The 21,712-nt window shown below is 36.4% G+C and overlaps 1 protein-coding gene across 3 annotated transcripts in view; it reads left to right on the forward strand.

Annotated features, from left to right (window-relative positions):
- Positions 1 to 21,712, forward strand: part of ZNF385D (zinc finger protein 385D) — a 416,419-nt gene that overhangs the window by 218,957 nt on the left and 175,750 nt on the right. The gene's annotated exons all lie outside the window — the stretch shown is intronic.

The following is a 21,712-nucleotide window of genomic DNA, read 5'->3' on the forward strand; positions in this document are numbered from 1 at the left end:
AGCAGAACTGTCTTTAGAGGGGTGAGAACTGTTAAGGGAGGAGAGCAAATACCTTAATAAAATCTGAAAAGCACATTCCTGTTCTGTGATAATAGATGCCATAGCAAAATACCTGCCAGTTTTTAGCAAAGCTGAGAAGAGCAGTGGTGTGGGAGAAAAAAGTTAGGAACTTAAACAAATACAGACCGTGAGTGATTTGACTAGAATATTTATAAATAAAGAATTTTTGGGGCGTGAGTGAAATTCAGACAAGAAAAAATGGTGAATTTTGCCTAAGTGGTGTAACGACAGATCAACATAGCTGGCCTGAAGGTCATTTTAACATTTGAATAGCAAATATTTTCCATGTAGGAGGGCCAGACATTTAATCTGTGTCGGAACAGCGCAGATTTTACTGGAGAAAGTGGTGGTAGCACTGATTTCTAGCATTTTTCCAAGAAAATTTATTGAAGATAAACTTGGCTTTTTTTACTTGGTAAATATAACAGATGAAATGTATATTATCACAGACAGAAGAAGGATCCTCTAGATAGATATCACAGGCTTCTAGAAAACAAGAAAAGTTATATAAATATGTGCATATGCATATATGTACATAAATATACCATCATTAGATACTTACACACAATTAGGTGCAATTCCCTGTGCCTGGTGCATAACTACTAATTGGCTAATCAAAAAGATTTCTAAACTCCTAGTTCAGTAAAGATTGCCTGCATGATAATTAGCATTTATTCTTTTCTTACTTTGGGCAATTTAGTTTTAAATCCAAGGAAAAAAGGGACGATTTTTTTTCCATAAAGTTTCCAGCACTTCTTAATTTAGCTACTATGTATCTGTATCTGTCATTAAAGAGTCAGAATATAGGAGAAAGTAATTAGGAAAAATAATTAATACTTTAAAAGATAAAAATGAAAAGAACACTTAGGTACTGTGAAGATCGTATTTAGGACAGACTACCTAAAGAATTCCTAGTTTTATTTAAACCAGTTTTCTAATCCCCTGCTAGGCCAATTCATACATAATATGGTAAAAGGACATGGGTTCTATTTTTGGGTCTGCAATCATATTTTAAATGAATAGTATTATTCCCCTGTCTCATTTTCCACTTTTCTAAATAGGGATAATAAGATGTATCTACCTTGGCAGTACATTAAAGACAGTATAAAGCTCCAAATTAGTAATTCTTATTAACGCATGCAGTTGCACACCTAAGCAAAGGAGATCCCATTCTGCTGATGAACATAAAATAGGAGACTGGCCAAGTGTCACAGAACTGAAATCTTGCCCTTTGTGGAGAAAAGTTAAAAAGCACAGATTTGCGCGTATTTGAGAGAGAAATTAATTTATTTCAAAGTAGCGTTCTGGCACACTGAGGAAATAGAACACAAAGAAGGTGGTAGCATGTTCATGGAAACCCTTACTTGATGATGTTTTAAGCAGCCATGTTACAGGATGAGTCCAACCGGGAAGACCCAGAAGTGCTTCTGGCTCTTGAGTACTGCTGTGGGCAGTAGCTGTTCTGACTTATTTACTATACCTTGGGCATGCATTATTGTCCCCTTTATGTGCTGTGGTTCACATGAGAAGGAAATCTACAAGTACCTTACCCAAAGAGATGCTGCAGGCATGGGCCCAATCTCAGTGGTCCAGGAGCATGAGCATTTTACAGTTGCCAGCAGTTAACAAACAGCCCAGAAAAGTACTACTTGGGTTACAGTAATGTCCCACATTTATCATAGTGATATGTACAACAACTAATAGAAACAGTGTGATGCTGTAATATGACAAAGAAGTATTTACAGTATTAAGCAGAATAAAATTTTAGACTTAATGTTGGTTTGTTTTTTTGTTGGTTTGGTTTTGTGTTTTTTCACAGAAAAAAGCTAGAAGGATTGCTTTTGATTGCATGCATTTCTATAGTGTTTTGTAATAGAAACATTTATATATTGTGCAAATACATGGGAACTGGAAAATCAAAGAGAGGAAAGCCATTAATCGGCTTGCTAATGTGTTTTCCTTATCGGGCTGAAAAAAATTCTAAGAACAGGCAGGTAGCATACATTACGAAAAAGAGATGGACCGTCAGATATGGCTTTGTGAGGTAAATCTGTGCAGTGGGAGAGATTTAACTTTTCCCTATATATAAAATCTGCAATTCCGTAAGTAACATGATTAAGAAAACACTCTTGTGTGAATAATGACCTGGTATAAATTTCTGAATTTACTTCTTTCCCATGTGACATTAGGCAAGTAACTCAAATCTCCTGTATCATCGGTATATGTATACCTCAGGAGTAACGTTTTCTGCCAGTTCATTACCCACAGAATTTCATCCTCCTTTCACGTGTCGTGTCATCTGCCTCCAAACAATTGCAGCTGCTTGCTGTAAGCATCCAGGTGATTAAAGCAATCCAGAACCTTAGCACTAAGGGGTCTAGTATGAGGAACCTATTCTCTCTGTGTTTTAACCACTAACTAATTTTGTGTGATGTCTTTAAACACTGCTGTAACAGAAATAACAATAATTGTATCGATAAGCTTGACCTTCTTATTGTTGTTTGTAATGTGACCATTCTTTAGGTCAATTTAATGTTAACAGCCACTTAACTTTGATAGTTATATAATTTTGGGAAATTTTTTTGCATCTAGTCATCTTAAGCTTTAATTTGGAGTGCAGATAAAACTGAAGTGCCAGAAGGGGATTCTGTCCCAATATAACAGCATAGCTGTGGTTTAACTAGTCACCTTTTATTAGTGACTGTCCACTTTATGGTTTGCCAGATATACTGTGAGGGTAGAAAAGATGCCATTTGACAATGACTGGGATACAATGCATACAATGAATGCTTGGCTAAAATTATATTTTTTTTTTGTATCGTGCATCATTGGTTTTTTTAAGTAATTAATTACTGCACAATAGAATGACAAGTTGATTCCAGCTTTGATGTACAGCTCTATTCAACTTGCATAAGTTGACTTTAAATAAAGAAAGCAACAGTGTGTCATAGGGGACTGACAAGACTGATTTCTGTTCTGCTTTGGGGCACATAGTGAGATTATCTGGTTTAGGTCACTTGCTTCATCTGCATTTTGCAGCATACTCTTTGGAAAGAGGCCATCTGTGGATCTAGAGATTTCTGTTGTAATACTATTAATTGTGATTAGTTGTCACATATAGAGTCTTCTGGTTCACCTCTGGGGTATTGGTATTGCTTGTGCACATGATCTCCTTCAGTCAGAAAATTCATCTTTATACAGCAGTGATTGCACTGATCTCTAAAAAAGGCCTGTTGCAAAAAGCAAGTGAATTAAAGCTAAGTGCATATGGACAAGCTAAACATACAAATACAGCAGTGGTACTCGAGAATTTATTACAACATCTGTCTTTATTTTTATTTTATAAATTATTAAAAAAAATATTTATGTTTCCTGTTATGTCAGGTTTGATCATCTTTACATAGAGATGGTTCTGCAACAGGCTTATAAATTCCATGGACTGTGAGGCCACTGTAATTTATTATGATGGACAGACTGTCTTCCAAAATACCCATCTGACATGTAATGTTCTTGTATCTTGTTTACCTGAAAAACCTATAAATTGAAAGAACATTAAATTAATTTAAAAAAAAAGATAAAATATTAGTGAGTGCCCAAGTTCCATCAAAAGTAGTAAATTAAAAGAGAACTTACAGTAAGTACCTCAAACTGGCTTGAATAAATTTGATTCAGCACTTATCTTGAATTCCTAAGACTCTATTAATTTCTTTCAAAGAAAACATACATGAATACACTAAAGGTCTGCACAGAAAAACCAGATCATTAGTACTCTGTTGGAAGCTGTAATTTTACTAATAATTGCTTTGAACCTATATATTAATTTTTATTTTAGTGCTGTAGAAGAATTTGGTAGTCATCTATGTTGATGCAGAAAGAGAGATACTACTTATTTTACACTGTGAGATAACCTTTGCTGGTTTGTTAGAAACAGCAAATAGTGATGATAAGGAAGTTCTTTAGAGAAGCGAGCATCCTTGAGCCAGATGTTTAAAATGGCCAAAGCATCAGACATGGTTATGTTTATATACCCAACTATTTCACTTAACCCTGAGGTGAAATTTTCAAATTATTTGCAATCTGCAGCTACTTCATGGTGGTATTTTATGAAGAGCTGGTGGAATAATAGAATTAATTACTGACTAGTATAATGGAAATCAGAATGTGTGATGAATCTTACTCTTAGCTGTGCCCCATATCTACCAGAAACAGTTGGCAAGGATGCAGGGGAGGAACAGGTTAAAGGTACTGAGTTCTTTTACCTTGACCCCTCCTATAGTTCAGAATATACTCAGGAGAGCCTTAAACTGAATTGGCTGGGTGCTGTTCTTTGATGCTTGGCACATGCAGTGCAGAAGAAATCTACATAATCATCTGCTGGGTGCCTTGTGGGGTGGTGGTGGGAGAAGGAGTTCTGTCAGTCTTTCATGCCTGAGGAATTTCCACTTTGCTGCTGCTGAAGCTATTGATGTTATAGCTAGTGCTTTAGCTGGAGCAAAGGAACTGTCAGCATGGGGAAAAACTTGGTCCCATGTCCATGCAAATAATTACTCATAATCTCTACTCTTGAGTGCAAGCCAGGAGAAGATGGTGGATGCATGCAAGAAACGAGTCTCACAGCTTATCCTGAGTAAGCACATGGCAGTAAGCTTCCAGGCTCCCACTGATATTAATAGCTGAGCTATAAAAATGACTTTCAGTTTAAATCCAGGCTCCCCTATTGATTTCCAGCTTGATTTTTACATGAACGTCCTATCTCTCTCTTATCAGCTTCATGCAGCTCTAGGTGGTTTGGCATTTTGTGATGTTCTTGACATTGTTCAGAGAGATGTTAAGTTAAAGCTGAACAGCTTTCTTGACCTGAAATTTAAACAGGAATGTGACAGTCCTGGAATTTTACTTAAGACTCAGAAACATGCCTTCAAAAGCACCTGAAAACTGCCTTTTAAGAAGCATTTCAGACAAGCACTTTGTTAGCATTAACTGTTTAATAATTTGGAGCAAATATTAACTGGTCAGTATTTTCATAGACACAAAAATTATTTAGGAAGTAATTTTTTATGCTAATCCGAAATCCATGGGAAACTTTTCTTCCCCTGCCCCACCCTATTTCTTTTCTTTAATTGATATGGGTGCCTTTTACACATAATGGAATGAATAAACCATAGCTTTCACAGACATTCTGTCTGGATTAGCATCAGCTGTGTGGTTTTGTGCTTGCTAAAAGAAGCAGTGGTGATGGGGTTAGAAGAGATACTGGATGATGAGGATGTGGCCCTGTTGAAGAAGAAGGTATGTTAAGGCAAGATTACCCTCCCACCCCCAGTTTCTCAGCGGAGGTTTAATGGGGACTGGCAGTGGTTGGACATGTTACAGAGAGCAGAGAATGAATGATAAACCTGTTATTTTTAGTCATAATTGCAGTGCTTTACTGCAACAAGTCATTGTCCAAAGGCTGCAGTTACTGTTATGAGTTTGTATCCCTTTTTTTGTAAAGGGTTATTGCTTGTTTTCCAACTGACAGATGAAATTGGCCGGGAACTGAAAACTAAAAATAGGAAAATACATCAATAAAAAGAACATACAAGCTTTTAAGACCTTTGAAATGGCAGTATGGGGGAGTTTTCTGAGGAATGGGCTGTGGAAATGACTGTAAATTGTAAAGAACTGTCTTGTGTGGTAATGTCTCCTTTCCCTGCAATCGCTGTTTTGAGGTTGTATTTGAACCCACCATAGACTCCTTTCTGATCCTTTAGGTCATGGTAACTCTGCTAATTAGGACTTTACTTTTAGGAGACTATAAAGAGCCTTCATTGATCTACCTTTAGGTCTTATAAATTGTCGCCTTATGATCACATTTCCTACTGAATAGAGCAGAAAACTTTCCTATTCATGGTTGGAGTGTGTCAAATCAGATGAAGATCTATATTAAGTTTCCTGGATGGTACTCAATGCTTTATATATATGCCAACACAAAAAGCTCTTCTGACCTTAACAGTGATGAAAAATATTTGTTTGGAGTGTGTCTATAGGGTGGATTGGGTTTTTTTTTTACTTTTTCCTTTGGAATTTAGAAGTAGATTGCCAGCACATGCAGGGAGAAAACACCTGAATTAAATACATGGAGAATCTGAGGAAAAATTCCAAGCAACAAACCTAATCTTGCCTTGATGAGCTAATTACTCTTAGTTGGTTTGCAGCGAGCTTTTAGGGGAAGGGAGTAAGATGTGAATAAAAGTGATGTAAGAATTTCCTAACTGATTACAGCAATTTCACACTTTGCTGTAATCAGATACTGGCTGATACTAAGAAGTCTTGTGCTCTGTTACCATATTGCAGGATTTACAAGAAAGTCTGTGAGATAGCTATGTACAAATGAAGAGATCTTATAATATGAAATAAATGCAAACAAATTGTCTGTGGAAAACAGCATAACATATCAGGAGATACAAAATAAAAGTGGTAAGTTTTTATTTATTTGACTTGGGTGTAATTTTTTTGTTTGTACTTGATAATATGAACTCTTCAACATACAGGTGTGTGTCTGCCTACATAAATGGTGAATAATTTGGTATAAATACGTTCTTTCTATACTAGAAGCAGTTCATAGTTGTACTTAGGATATTTTTGTTTGTATCTGTTGATTTATAGATGGGCATTTTTTGTGTATATTAATATAGTACATAATGAAGGCTATTTCAAATAGCATTATGTTTAGGTGGTTGTGAATTCTTAAGTAGCTTTTTTAGCTTGTGAAGAAGAATTGTGTGGGTCCAGCTGTTGTGACATTTACAGTCTCCAGGGACTCTTTGCACAAATAAACAAACTGGATTCTTAATTCAGTAGAGAGCAAGCACAGCAAGAGAAGCACTCAGATGATCCAGTTCATTGTATCCCTGTTGCTAAGCAAGAAAGGCTTTTGTACCAGTTGGAACGTTTTCAGGCTCTGTGGCTGCATTCCTAGATGAGTTGCAATAATTAAATGTGAAAGCAGTGATTGCCAGCATTGCTTGCCAGTTCCAGTTTTATAAAAATGGGCAAAACCATCTGATCAGCCCTAGACAGAAACAGAAATTTGTTTGACCTATACTTATGTGCCAAACCAATGGTGGTGTAAGTTTAAAGATACAAAAGCATAAAAATCCTCCTAAGCTACGGATTGTCTTACTATTCCAAGAAGAAATAGCAGGAAATACTATACTTTTTGGTAGGGAATACCATGGAAGGGAGAAAGTGATTCTCCAGTAACAACAGCCTCTTTTTTATTGACATATTTCAAGGCTCCTTGAACTTCTGATTTTGCTAGGCACCGAGTAAATTCTTTTCATATAATAGATAAGGTTGGGTGTTATCTGTAATCTGCTGGTTTTCTGGTTTGTGTTGTCTTGCCAGCTTTTTTAGCCACCTCTGACTGAATAAAAAGGGAGAGAGAACTGAACTGTTTGCTGCTTTTCAGTTGACAGGGGCAGAGAAGTGGCAATAATGAACTTTTGGGTTTCACGTGAGTGAAAAGGCCTATACAGTTGTTGGATGGACCCTGTGGAAATAACATAGAGCTATTGGTGGTTCTTGTTGTTAAATGCTGTAGAAAGGTCTGATAATAGGAGCGCTGGTACCACTTGGAGAATAAAACAAGGTCTGTTAAAAATGTGGAGAGTTTGTTTGCTTTTGCAAATTTATTTTAAAAAGGACAAATATGTTTCTCCAACATAAGAAGAAAAAAAAAAGATGAGAATTTAATGGACTACTTTGTTGGTACTAGAAATTTTATTTATTTAAGTATTTTTAAGTTTTTAGAATTTCACAGTTTCTGTGTGATTTCTCTGATCTTCTGGCCTTCACATAAGCTTGTTTCACAAGCAATGGAAGACTAAGTGAGAAAAGAGGTGGGACAGCATGCCTCCATATTGAATTCTACCTCAATTAGGTAGAATTCCTTAGAGCTCCTTCCTAACTTGCCTACAAGAGGCAAGATGTATTGAATTTTTTTTTTGCAGCTGTTATATTGACGTGAGCCTCTGGGTAGGAAGCAGTTGAAATCTAAGTTTCTCCCATCATGAAATGAGACAAAAATGGTAGGTATTCAGAAATGGTGGGTTGGTTTTTTTGTTTTTTTGTTTTTTCCCACTGAATAATAATTTTGCATTAAAACTTGTAAACAGCTTTTGTGACTATAGATACATTTTCCTCTCTTTTGGATAAGGCCAAAAAGATGTGAGTTAAGACAAAAAAGATGAGAGTTCAAGCCATAATTCAGTACTGGGGCTGGATGCTTGTCTTGAAAGATGATGGATTCTCAGCATGGAAGACATGCTTTGCTATGTGCTTTCAGAAAAAGGTACATAAAGGTAATTTGTGAGGTCTCTAATATCCCATAATTATTTTCCTTTATACAGGTCAGACTGTTGTAAGTTTTAGGTTGAATACAAAATTTGAAGTAAGTCTAAAGTTATTTTTATTTTATTTTTAGTTTTACTATTTGTATGGTTAGTATCATAAGGCTCTGTCAGTTTGTTAGACTAAGTCAAGTAAGAGCATGGGTATGGTAGTTAAGAAGCAGGCATCAAAACAACACAAAGCAGTTTTGACGAATGGTATAGGAAAATGTCCTACTTGTTCTTCCTTTGGCTGCAAATAGCTTCAGCCACTACTTTGAATTTACCAGTAGTGCTAACTTATTTCTTCTTAATAGCTAGTTAATTTTTCATCTCATTGACTGTTGAGTTTGTTTTTTGCTGAACCCTTACCCTTCACTAACAGCTGGCATTGCAACACATTTTGCTTGTTTTAATGATGGCTTGTATCAAGAGTTACTTTGTATCTTATTTCAAGATGAAAGTCGTGTTTTATCATGTAAACAAAACAATTAAAAATACATGGAGAGGAATAGCTGTGAATAATGCACATATATAAATAGTTTACATATGACAGAATGATACATGATGCTTATGGTACAAATGTGTTATCTCCCATCTTGCTGCTACTGTATTATTTCATTGTAGCTTAAATGTGTAATGTAACATTAATTATTTACTTTTTTTGTGGTGTTGGGCTAATGTGCAGTAGATCCCTTTCATAAAAGCTGGAGTTTTTGCTCTTGGGTGATCTGATGTGAAATCCCTTTAACATTTCAGCTGCTATATGTAAGTTCCATGAAGAAGCGGTATAGATTAAATAGGTGTCAAGGAATGCAAAGTGATCAGTACTAACGTGAAAGGATGAAAGACTGGAGAGTATTTCTGTGAACACATTCAAAATGCTCTGTGGTTGATGGTTCCTCAAAGGAGGATTTTTGCTATTCACAGTTATTATTTTGAATAGACTATCACTACTTTTTATGGAGAAAACTTGCAGGTAAATGCCCTCCTGTGTGAGGACATGGACCAAAGTCTTCATTTTTTTGGGCTTCCTGACATGTTACTTTCAAGGATGAGCAGCCATTTGGCTGAGTTGGAAGGAGCTGCAGCTCAGCTTGGTTGCTTAAGCATCTAGTCTTTTACCTGTGGTTTAAGTCTAGGTTTTTGACCTTGCAGTGCAAACATGTGCAGAAGCTTTCGTACTCATGTACACTGAGGAGCTCTTTATCTGGGGTGCAGGAGGGCCCTGGCTCTCACTTGAGAGGCTGCACCTCCCATAGTGATTTGCTCTCAGCTCCACTGGAGGAGTTGAAAACAACAGGAGAGGAGTGCTTGAGGAGCACATGAGTTAGCAGGAAAGAGCTTGTGAAACTTCAGGAATATACTCCAATGATTCCTGCCCACTACTGCTGCCTTAAAAGTGGGCAAAAATTAAGCTTCAGGCAGACACCCTGGATGTGGGACAGTGCTGACACAAAACAGTTACTATGTGCTGAAAGGAATAAACAGTATTTTGTAACAGCTCCCCTGTGGAGACAGGTCCTGACACTGCCCTAACAAGGAGTGCAATACAAACAAGTATTGAATCAAGAGATATTTCACAACTTCAGTAGGTGGGGGTTTTTTTGACACTCATGTTGGGAAACAAATATTTATGAATAGTCACTTCATAAATGCATTCATGATGAATATTCATCTGCTGTACAGAGGAGTTTCTGACTGGGATTTGACTTGCATGCACGTACTAGGACAAATTTTCTACCACAGCCAATTACAGTCATTTAAAGCAAGACATGACGAGAATAACGAGTAGAAAGAGCAGTTGTAGTTGTCTTAATGATTCTGTTTCATCTAAGAAATGATTCATTCAGTTTGCAAGAACATCTGCTTTTTTTTTCTGATTTCAAGATTAATATAGAAGGTTATAACATTTGATTTAAAAATATCCATTATACCTACTATTTTATCAGTGTAATTCATGTTGAAAGGGACCTCATGAGGTCTCTAGTCCAACCTGTGTCTGAAATCAGGGTCAGCTGTGAGATCTGACTGGGCTGGTCAAATCTTAATTTGGTCCTTGGGAACCTCCAGGGATGGTCATTGCATATATTTATTATGCGTATTTGTTTTTCTCAATGAAGGAAAGTATTCAGTCTTGTGCTGAAACTGAATGAGACACTGAAGTTACTGTGGGATGAATCTGAGTTTTCAGGAGCAGGGTAGTAACTTCCAGCATGTGTTTTCATGCTGGTGTAAGCAGGAGGCAGTCTCTCAGTAGAAAGGGGGGTGTTCCCTTGCTGCTAATCCAGGCAAAAATGTGAATTGTGGGCACCTGCCATCAAAAAGTAACTCATATTCATGTTGGTCTACTTCATCATGATTTGGTTTTATTTTTGTACTGGTTTTCACTGGAATTTGCCCTCTTATTGTCACTTGGAGTGAAGCAGTTGAAACCAGGTGTTTATCTCAGTTCAAATCTAAGTGATTTTTTTCCTTTTGGTACTTCCACAAAATAAGATAGTGAAGGATTTCTGTGCAGAATTGTGGTAGTTACTGTCAAGGCTCCCCTTTACGGCAACATGCCTTGACCTGCTCTGTCTCACCGTCGTGGCAATGAAAGGTTACTGAGGGTAGATAGCTGCTTAGGCCAGAATCATGCTAAAGCTTTGCATTAAATAGATTTGATTAGAATAGATTTCATGTTTTTTTCCATGGGAAAGTGATTACCTGTACAGGGAAGTGATTACCTGTAGTTAGACATGAATGTCAGCAGAGTGGAAAGCCAGTTTTTTTCCATCTTTAGGAAAACTGTGGCAGAGACTTTGTGTTAACTCTCACTCTCCTCACTTAGTTTTAACAGAACTGTAATCATGTTCCTCAAAGTCATGTCCTATGGTGTGATTCCAGTACTACAAAGAGGCTGTTCTGATCATCTGGTGTTACATCCACACCATAGTCACAGTTAGACACTGGGAAAACTACAGTTATGGAAGATGCACTTGCTCTCCCTCTGCTTCCATTCCTACACAGGCATATCCTTCCTTTTTTAATTAAATGCCAGGGGAAACTCTCATCTGTGGTATCAAGAGGGAGACTTTTGAGCCTTACAAGGATTAGAAATGCAGGAAGAAAACTTGGCTGTAGGCAAGTGAATCGTTACTCCTTTACATTTTTTTGATTATGGAGCAAGAAATCTAAACTTAAACGTGTTATCCTGCATGAGTAACTTTTGTTGACTCAACCAATTTTATGTATTGTTTAGAGAAAATTGGAATTTATGCCTCCTGGGCAATTAGCAACATGTTGCACCATCTTTTACTGCGTTTGTGTTTTTGATCTTGAATAATTCACATGCTACTTACAGTTCTAGTCTCTTGGTTACTAGTCAGTGCTTGCTTCTGGTTTTATTTTTCCTTCCAAATTTCAGTCATACAGGTTAAAAAAGAGCAAACTGTATTGGACCTAACAGGAAACGTGTTAATGTGGCATGAACTTGGATTGGCCACAAGAAAAAGCATTTGTGATTAAATACTAGGGTTTTACTCACCAATTTAAAATCATTAAAATAAAATTATAGAATATTATCTACAGTGGCATGAATTTCCAGCCTCTATGATATTGTATTGTTTCATCTTTCTGTATTTGCAGATACATTTTTCTTAGTGTTATAAACAAAAGCATCTAAGATTGAAGGCCCAAGCAAATTTTAAAAAGAGTTTACCTATAATATTTGTTGTCAAGAAGATAAGAGTGTGGGGTTTCCACGTTGATTTTATAACCTGCCTCTCTGTCAGGATAGCATGTGAAGTACTAATCAAACAGGGTATGCTGTGTCTTCTCAAAAGTGACTAAGCTTCCATTGCTGATCATTGCAACACCTGGAAGTTACAACAGTTTTATGATAAAAGTTGTTTTTATGACATGTTTGGCTTCAGTTTAGGGAGATCTTGTGATTTGGCTAAGAGAGCAGTCTTGAGAGAGGTAGTGGTACCAGCTTAAGTAATCATCGCCATAAGCTCATACAATTCAATGTTAGCTTTATTTTGCCTTCATTGTTTAATGAGGTATAGGATGTAACTACCAAAGCAATAAATATTGCAAAATATTATGTTTATTTCTGTAAGAATAATTTTCATGAGGTATGACTGTAATTCTTTGTGTGCTTTATTTGCCTGTACTGCATATGAAGCCTAATATGTTAGCCTGAGTCAAGCCAGACAGGATATATAAACAGTATGTTGTTTCTGCCAACTACACTGGTAGCTTCAAGTGCTTTGCATTATTTATTTGAAAGTGTCTGTTGCTTAAACACTGCCTTTGACTACATGCTTTTTAAGTGACAGGAAGTCTACCAGTTTGGATCCATTTAGTGAAAAGGAAAAGCCCTTCCCATAAATTTCAAGCTGCTGCAACAATAGGAAACAGTGTCAGAAATGGTAGTGAATTGAGTTCTGTATGGAAGTGGTAATTGAATCTTCTAAACAAATGGTTGCATCCCTGTCTGTGCTTTGACTTTCATTTCTCACCACTGCCGTTTATGCAGTGAGCATGTAACATGATTGTGTCATCCTCAGCTGTTTAGGGAATCTAAAAGATTCATAAGAAAAGGACTGACAGTTAGTATTCCTAATTTAAAACACATGATTATTTATTCTGGATAAAATAGTCTTAAATGTTATAGATTATAATAGATTATTCTATGTGTTATATATCCATAGGTCTTTAGATTATTCCATGTGTTATTTAATAAGAGGCTTCAGCAGACCAACTAAGATCCAGATTTCAAAAGCCTTGAAGATCCTACAGGTTTATGTTAGTATTATTAGTAGTATATTAGGATTTCTACTTAGTATTTAATTTCCTAAGGAGCCCTGCCAAAATGCTGAGAACTGCAGAGACACAAGTCTTCAGGCGTTTAATTTCTGGCTCCTGCACTGAGTTCTCTGTATAGTAAGGGGAATGTCTGGTGGCGGTTTCCAATTTTGCAAATCCTGCATATGGGCCACCATTCAAGCTCTGTGTTAGCTGGACAAAGGTTGACAAAGCCGCCCTAGAGTAGGAAATGTGAAATACTTGCAGCAGAGGTTCCCTGAAGTTCCTACAGTCTCAGATTTGCTGACACTTCATGGTGGTCGATACTTCTGCAAGCAGAGTGTCAGCAAATTTTTCCTCACAATGAATAAAATATTTTACAGTATTTTTATATACTGAATATTTCACTGAGGCTATTTCAGAAGAGTAGTCACAGTCCTGAGTCATACAAGATATGGACTTGAGAACCTACAGGAAAACTGAAACACATTGCATCCTCCAAGGAATTTCTTAGTATTAGTTTGACCCAGTATAAAAGAAAATGATAGTCGGGAAAGTTACTTCAGAAGAATTGTCCTTAAAAATACTTGGAAAGCCTTTCTACTTGTTTCATAATGGAAAGGATAAATATTTTGTTTTGAAAGTGTCAGAATGATTTTTAACTTAAGAGTAGTAATTTATTGTGATGTTTAGAAAGCTAATTGCAGTGCTCATAAAATAGAAAAAAGCATAATGCTAGAAAGGGGCAAGCCTTTCAAATTGTACAAGTATTTAGCTTTATTTGTTGAGAGTCTGTGGGATAAATATGGTTCTTCATAAAATATAACAGTACTTCTTTATTGATAATACTTGTTTAAAGTAAAAGTTAATATGTACAAAATGAAGATAGCAATTTCTTTATTACTGAATTAAATTGCTTTTTAATAAATATAGTAAAATAAAATTCCTAGCAATGCCTAGTTGGTCACAAATGTGGGGTGAAAGTGAAAGGTGTAGGAGAAAACAAAAGTATAGTAAGTTAGGATTAAATAATTTTTGAGTGCAGTGCTGTTGAAATGGATTAAATGGTGTCATAGGAGTAGTAAAGCCTGAGAATGGGTAAGGATGCAAATCTGAGCAGGATTTAAAGTTTTCTGTTTAAGGTTTTCCCCCTTTTTTTTTTTTTTTTTTAAGTACTGTCATGTTAATGAAAGAAGTCCTTCTTACTGGCTTTATACTGGAAGACTTCAGTGTTATGAGAGTGCTGACCTTAGATTACTGGCATGGTTTCCTGGAATATGCAGTCTAAATAATTATTCGGCAACTAGCTGTATTTCAAATATTATTTTATCTGGAGCTTGGAAATTGGATAATGAAGACATTTTGCTTGAGATCCATGGTTTAGCAGAATTCATGTCCAGTGAGCTTTTCATGACTTCTCAAAACCAGGTTTTACAGTGCAAATGTAATATGGTTACAAAATGCAGGTGGAAAAAGATGTCATTGGGCTGAGCTGCTGTTTGGAGATTTGATTTTATTTTGATTACATTTTGAGATATAAGTTCATTCACTTCTGCATTAATTTTTTTTTGCCTGGTTTCTTATCTTCAGCGTATGTGCATATGGTATGTAATACTATTTGGAAACATATTGTGTATATTTTAGGACAAAAATGGGATACTTCACCTTGATTCAATATAAAAACCACATCATAGAATTTAGAATCTTCCCTGGGGTCCTGTCCTATTCCCATTTATATTGATACTTTCTGGTTGTTCTCTGTTAAAACAGGCTTGGGGTCACAGTATAAATTTCAGAATATTTTTAATTCTCTTTAAAATTACTCTGATAACCCCTTAAACTGTGCTTGATGTTTTAGCGTTTCTTTTGTAGAGATAGTAGTGGCTGCTCTTAATAGCTGATAGTTTGATGGAGAAGAGCAAGTTGCAATTTTTTTTATAACACACCTAATATAGGCAGACTTTTTTTTCTATTTTTAACATTAAGAAAAATTCTATAGATGTCCAAAGGCAGAAGACAAGTTAAGGAAAGAGGTGGGATCAAATGGAAAGGTAGCTATAAACAACCCCTGGAATTTAATTAACTGTCAGGGTCCTGGACCATACCTATTGATGAACGTTTTATAAACTAAATAAAACAATGATTTTTCTCCCAACTGGCTACTATAGAGAGTATACAGAAGACTTGTTATATCTTGTTGACTCTTTCTTTCTTTCTATTTTCATTCTACTTTAACAGTTAAAGCCCTTGGGATGCTTTGAGTATCCTTTGGGTATACCGTCTTCAGCTGCCCAAGAACATAAGGAGAGGTTAGCTGGGACAAGAGATACAATATGTTATGTTTGGGAAAGAACAATAGCAAATCCTATACCTCTTTCCCTTGTGAGCAAAGAAAGTGGAGTAACTCTCTAACAGGTCCTGTCACTGGAGGTTTTTTTTTTTATGTGGCATGTCTGGCTCATCTCATTTTAACATTATCAAAGGGATGGAGCTACACCTGGAAAGGGAGGCTTTCCTCAGGGCTTTATAAAAAAAATGAATTCTCAAACTAATTCTTGCAGCTTGATGGGAAGCATATTGTGGTTCCTGAGACTTTCAGACTCGTTTGCAAGCTCTTGTGGGTTTGTCTGCCCACAGGACTCTGCTTCTCGGGAAACAGTGGACTCAGTTAATGTGTCTTGGGTTTCTCAGTTGAACAGCATTAATTTTTCACACTAGTGAAGTTTTAAGGTTTAAAAAGCATATATTGTGTGTTCAGGCAAAGCAGAAGTTTACACGATTGACTACCAATTTGGGGAAAAAAAAACAAACAAAAACAACAAAAAAAAAAAACAAACCAACCCCCCCCAACCAAAAAGCTTTAACATGAGGGAGTTAAATAATCAGTGTAGCCTTAATTTCCTCTGCATTGCTTAGGATTGTTGAGGTCAATGTCGGCCTTAGGCCAAGGGGGATAATTGAAAAGGTAGACACCCCTTTGTGGGACGCTAAACCTCACAGTGGGAGTCTGAAGCCAGTTGTGTGAGGGAGGTGCTCATTCTTGTCCCAGGCTGCTCTGAGCCCCAGTCGCAATGAGAATTTTCTGTCAATTTGTTGGGGGGGGGAGTCCCCCTGCTCTCACCTTTTCGCATTTGTAACCTGTCCAATGCTGCTTATCAGAGGATGCACAGCTCTTCCCTTTTGCTGATTTCTCTCAGATTACGGCTGTGCCTCATTAGTCCATTTCTTTAGCTACACTGGCTTCTCTGGGTCAACTTTCCAAGACTGCTATCAGTCTTCTAAAATCAATAAGAGCATTGATTGTACAACTGTTCTCTTAATTTTACAGTCTCTACCATGCCCATAGCTTTTCACAGAAATCATGCAGGGTATGAATAATCCAGGCATCCAACTTAGCATTATATATGTTTTAACTTCATAACTTTTGTTAGTTGCATACCTGAATACATCCATATGAAACGCTGATGTTTCTAGCCTAGGGGCCAGTTTCTAATGCCATTACTCACCTTGCCCTGTGCCTTTCATTTGTGATGGCTAACACACATTAGGTGTGTTTACATAGTTCAAATCTGAGTAGAATAGCAGAATTTCATTTGAAAAAAAAAGAAAGTCTTTATAGATGTTAGAAAATTATGAGCTTTCAGGTTTTGTAAGTGATAATATCTAAAGAAAACTCCTCCTGAATGTCCGGAATGCAGCAGTTTCAGGGGCAGCTCCGGCAGTCATGTCGACAATTTACCGTGCCTGGTGTCTAAGGATCAATATATCCAAATCAGTATTTTTCTTTAAGCTGACTCTTTCATATATGAAGACTCCTTTAGCAAGAAGTTATGTGTATTTTCTCTCTGTTCATATGCGAAATAGTTGCTGTAATAGAGGATAGATTGTCATCCACACAAGCTGTATTTTCCTGTTTCATAGAAGTATATTAAACCCATTCCTGATGTTCTTGAAGCATTAAGGTATTTTCTGTTTTGGGCCTATTGCTAAATGCCATATAGTTTGGAAAAGTGGAAGTCAAGAAAGAAATTTTTCCATATGCTGGAGATCATAATATTTGTTAGTCAAGTCTAATGAATGTTTGGGTCACACCCCTTGTGTATTTGGAAATATGAGAATAAGCACTATTTTTGCTTTAAAAAGTAATAAACACAAGACTGTTAAAAGTTTTTCTTGTTGTAGATGCATGGGTAATAGTACATGGAGTTCAATTTATATTTCAACTGTATAGATACAGTTGTTTTTAGCTTTTATGTTAAAAATATAACCAAGTAGACAAAACTTCATCTGGAAAAAAAGACAAATGAGACTCTTTTCTGATAATAAAAGTCAGCAAAGCATAGCCTGATTCCTTGTGATAGCGACAAATACATTGGCACTAATGTGCTTAAAAGGCAACTGTTAGTTTTTAATGACCATAAGAGATTTGCTATTTTAGCATAGCTACTATAATAATAATCATACATAAAGGAGTACTTCACGCAAATTCAGGAAATTATATTCAGAGATTTAGCTGGGGAATTTGGTTCTGGTTTGAAAGATAACATTCATTTATATATACAAAAAAACACACAACAAAACACAAAAAACTTCATTAGCATACTTTTATTCTGCAGACACTGAAAAGCTTTGATGCCCCCTAAATTACATAGATGTAACTTAGTTTTAAGAGTTATCAAGCACTAAAGATATAAATAGCCTTATTATTCTGTCACAGCTAGTGCAATACTGTTCCAGAACACTGCTACTGCACAATTGGAAGCATTATAAAAGTTTTCCCCCTCCACCCTAGTGTACCAGATTAGCTTGATTCTGAGATAACTGACTGAAGGTGGATGTATGATTTTAAGACATCTGGTGAAGTGCAGACTTCGACATTAAAGGACAAAAATTATTCTAATGGGCAATGTTTTTGTGAACTGCAACTTCTGATTCATAATGTAGCACCAATGGAATATTAGTCAAGTAATTTTAATGAATAAAAAAGGGATCAGACCAAATGTGTTACTTTGATGCTGTAGGCAATTTTCACTTGCTCACATCTATAAACATCTGTGCATATATATGTATATAAAAGTTTAGGGCCACTGGTGACTGAAACCAGTGGAGTTGAAGTTATGAAAAACTGGCATAAAGAAGCAGGTGTTTGAGCTCTTGATTTAGAAGAGCTCATCTGGGTGTCACTAACAAGTATCAGTAGTAGGTGTCATGGCTGCAAGATTCATAGCACTTTGAGAATTTCTCCTAAATTGGAATTAATCTCTCCCTTTTCTCCAAAGATTCTCATGGCATACTGTATAGAAATTAGTATCAGACAGCAGAAATAAATATCATTACAACAGCAGTGGCATTGATCTTTAATGACTACACAAAGAAATGCTTCAACTTGGCTGAATTAGGCACTAAGAAAGAAATCCACTGTTAACTTTGTTTTAGCTCTGCCTGCCTTTTGCTTGAAATTTTGTATTAATCACTGTGAGTGTATCAGATAAAAATGAAGAAACTGGAGAAACAGTGTTGAAAGTAATTATCATTCTCTGGAAAACTGGTTCAAAGGAACTTTGTGCCAACTTTAGAGTTGAGAAATTTTCACAAGTAATACTTTTTGTCTTTACTTAAAATAAAAAAAGCCCAAAACCAGCTTGGTACTACTATACTCTAAAAAGCTGCTAGCAGTTAATACCCAAACTGTACTAAGTGATAACGTTTGTATGCCAGACTGATAAGCACCTGTACAAAAGATATAGATTGCTAGCTAAATTAGTCTGGTAATCCTGATAAACCCATAGTGAGGTCTATAATGTCTGCTAGGGGCAGAAAAGTATTCTGTAAAACTTGCCTACAATCTATATTTTCAGTCTATGCATGTCAATCAAATTATTTCAGGAATGGCTTTAGCTTCTCTGAGAGAGAGAATGGCCTGGAAAATTTCTTCCAAATCCGTGTCCCCAAATCTGACTTCCAGCAGGGTAAAAGATGGTGCTTCCTAGGTTAAGGCTTTGAAGCTGGCTGGGGCTTTCATCTTGGCCCTAGGTTGAAGGTGAAATTAAAGAAATGTTTGATCTGATTCTTCTTTTTCTTATTTTTACTGTTTCCTTCTAAAGGAAGAGTAGAAAGAGCATGTTTAAAATTAATGGTGGCTGTATATAAACAGCAACAGAGGAGCTGCCAGAAATTACTGTGGCTCATAATGCAGCATCCACTTTGGATTATATTGTTTAATCCTTATCACATGGTTAAAACACATCCCTAAAGTGGCTCTAAAATGGTTTGCATAATCTGGCTCAGCAACATCACATGGGAACACAAAGGTGATTTTTAAATGCAAGATTGTTGCAGATGGCTTAGCCTTATGCACAAACTGTATTTGTATTAAATTCTGTGTGTGGTTTTATGAGTAGGAGAGCATTGCTTATAAAGCTAATGAACTTCAATGTATAGTCATGTAGGCAGAATGCAAGTGATTATATACTTACATAAGAAATTCCAGCGTAGGGAAAAATTGCTTCTTTTGATGGCCACATATTTTATCCTTAGTAACTACTTCTGTCTGAAGAATATACATTAAATCTTGTTTAAGAATGTATGAGGTAGTTGATGTATATGAGGCATCAAATGATTCTGTCAGAGAGCTGACTGTTGATGAAGTATGGCAACCAATGGCTTGGCAACAGTACTTGCAAACTTCTTTGTAATCAATACTGTATTAATCATTTAGTTTCTGCCAATTTAAAAGAGATCCTTTCAGGGACTGCATCCAGCACAGTGAAATATGATGTAGCATCAGGATTACTGTTGCATTGGGAATGGGAAGTAAAACCAGGAAGTTTTAAATCAGCCTCCTAGAGTGAATGTGGCATTTGTCTACCTACATTCTGTTAGACACCTTTCCTCAAGCAGAAGGATAAAGGCCACATTGTCAGCCTGGGTCACCACTGTGATGGCAAGTTGTACCTGGTAGGAGATGATTCAACAGCGGCAGTAGGTGTTATTCAGAAGGTTTGAGGTTTATTTTTCTGATCCAAATTTATAAAGGATACTTTGCTGATGTTATATTATCACACTTACATACAGAGGGTCTGGTCACAGCTGAAAATCTGAAAGTCAGTGCCATGACTAGTTTCCAAATATGTGAGGTACTCAACAGAAACACCTAACTTAGATGTTGCGTGTCATTTTGTGTTTGCCCTCAGCTTCACTCTGTAGACATTACAAGTAAGGACCGAGGCCAACACTGCCAAAGAATTTTATGGTTATTTAGATAGTAACTGTCTAGGTGCAAAGCACATTGCTCCACTGATATAAGCCGCCTGTGCATTTTTGTAGCTGTTAACAAAAGTTAAGTGGTCAAGTTCCTGAAGTAAGTGGGATCTAGAGTCTTTTGTGATTTCATGTGTACTTACATGTCATATACTTTTAAAATGATATACCCCTGCTTGTTGTTAGGAGCACTTTTAGACAGACAGATGCCCAAAAGCAAGTCAGTGGCATGGTTTTTGTGGCATATTCTAACAGCAAACTGTGAAATTCTGGTTTTCTTTTTCAAGTAAATTTGCTTACTCTATGGCATATCTTCTGTAAGATGACCTGATGGAGGAGGGGGGAGAACAAACAAAAAAACCCAAACCAAAACCACCCCATAATCCATTTTTTAATGTAACTTAACAAAACTTAAAAAGCATGTTTATTTTTATTTATTTTCATTTTATTTTTCATGCTGTGGAAATTGATGACAATGATAGGAGTTCCAGTTTTCCTTTAAATTGGTTGAAACCCATGGAAGTTTTCAGGAATTGTCTTATAAATTATCAAACACTTCATGAAAGAACTCAAATCCCAAAGGCATATAGAATACTTCAATGTCAATATTTGCAATGAGATTTGTTTATAAACATATGTTTGTTCATCTGTATACTCCTGAGCAAGGTTCCAAAACTGTCTGGCCTATACTTTAACTGCTGGAAATGTAGTAGAATCCAAAATTGTGTAAAAAGCGCCCTTTTTGGCCAAGCCCCTATCTCTTTTTCGGCACACATGTGCCAGAGCAGATGTGGTGTGCAGCTGAACACTATTTACTACATGGGAACATCCAGCTGATCAAAATTTCCACACTGAAACTGCAATAATCTTTCATTTCTGTTGTTTATGCGAGATCTACCCTACCAGGGAATCTGATACAGGGATTTAGTGTAGGCATTGAAGAGGAGATTTATTATCTTTAGAAAATAAGCTGAGATATTAACAGGGTGCCATTACTTACAACTACACTTTGGAGCCAGACCTTGACAAGTGGTGGTGTTATTAAGGAAGACTTTTCATGGCAATGTTTTTGCTTAGGCTTGCTGGATGTTTACAGAACAGTTGGCCATGGATACTGCATGCTGGAAATACTGTCTTACTCATTTGCTAATATCAAGCTGTGAAGTGAGCTTTTTCACATACTGATCTGGTTTCCTAAAGTTTAAGAATTAAAAAGGATATGGAAA

This window comes from Pezoporus wallicus, unplaced genomic scaffold (genome assembly GCF_028554395.1).
Source record: "Pezoporus wallicus isolate ANWC-B61680 ecotype Strahan unplaced genomic scaffold, APGP_CSIRO_Pwel_v1 contig_3181, whole genome shotgun sequence".
Classification (NCBI taxonomy): domain Eukaryota; kingdom Metazoa; phylum Chordata; class Aves; order Psittaciformes; family Psittacidae; genus Pezoporus; species Pezoporus wallicus.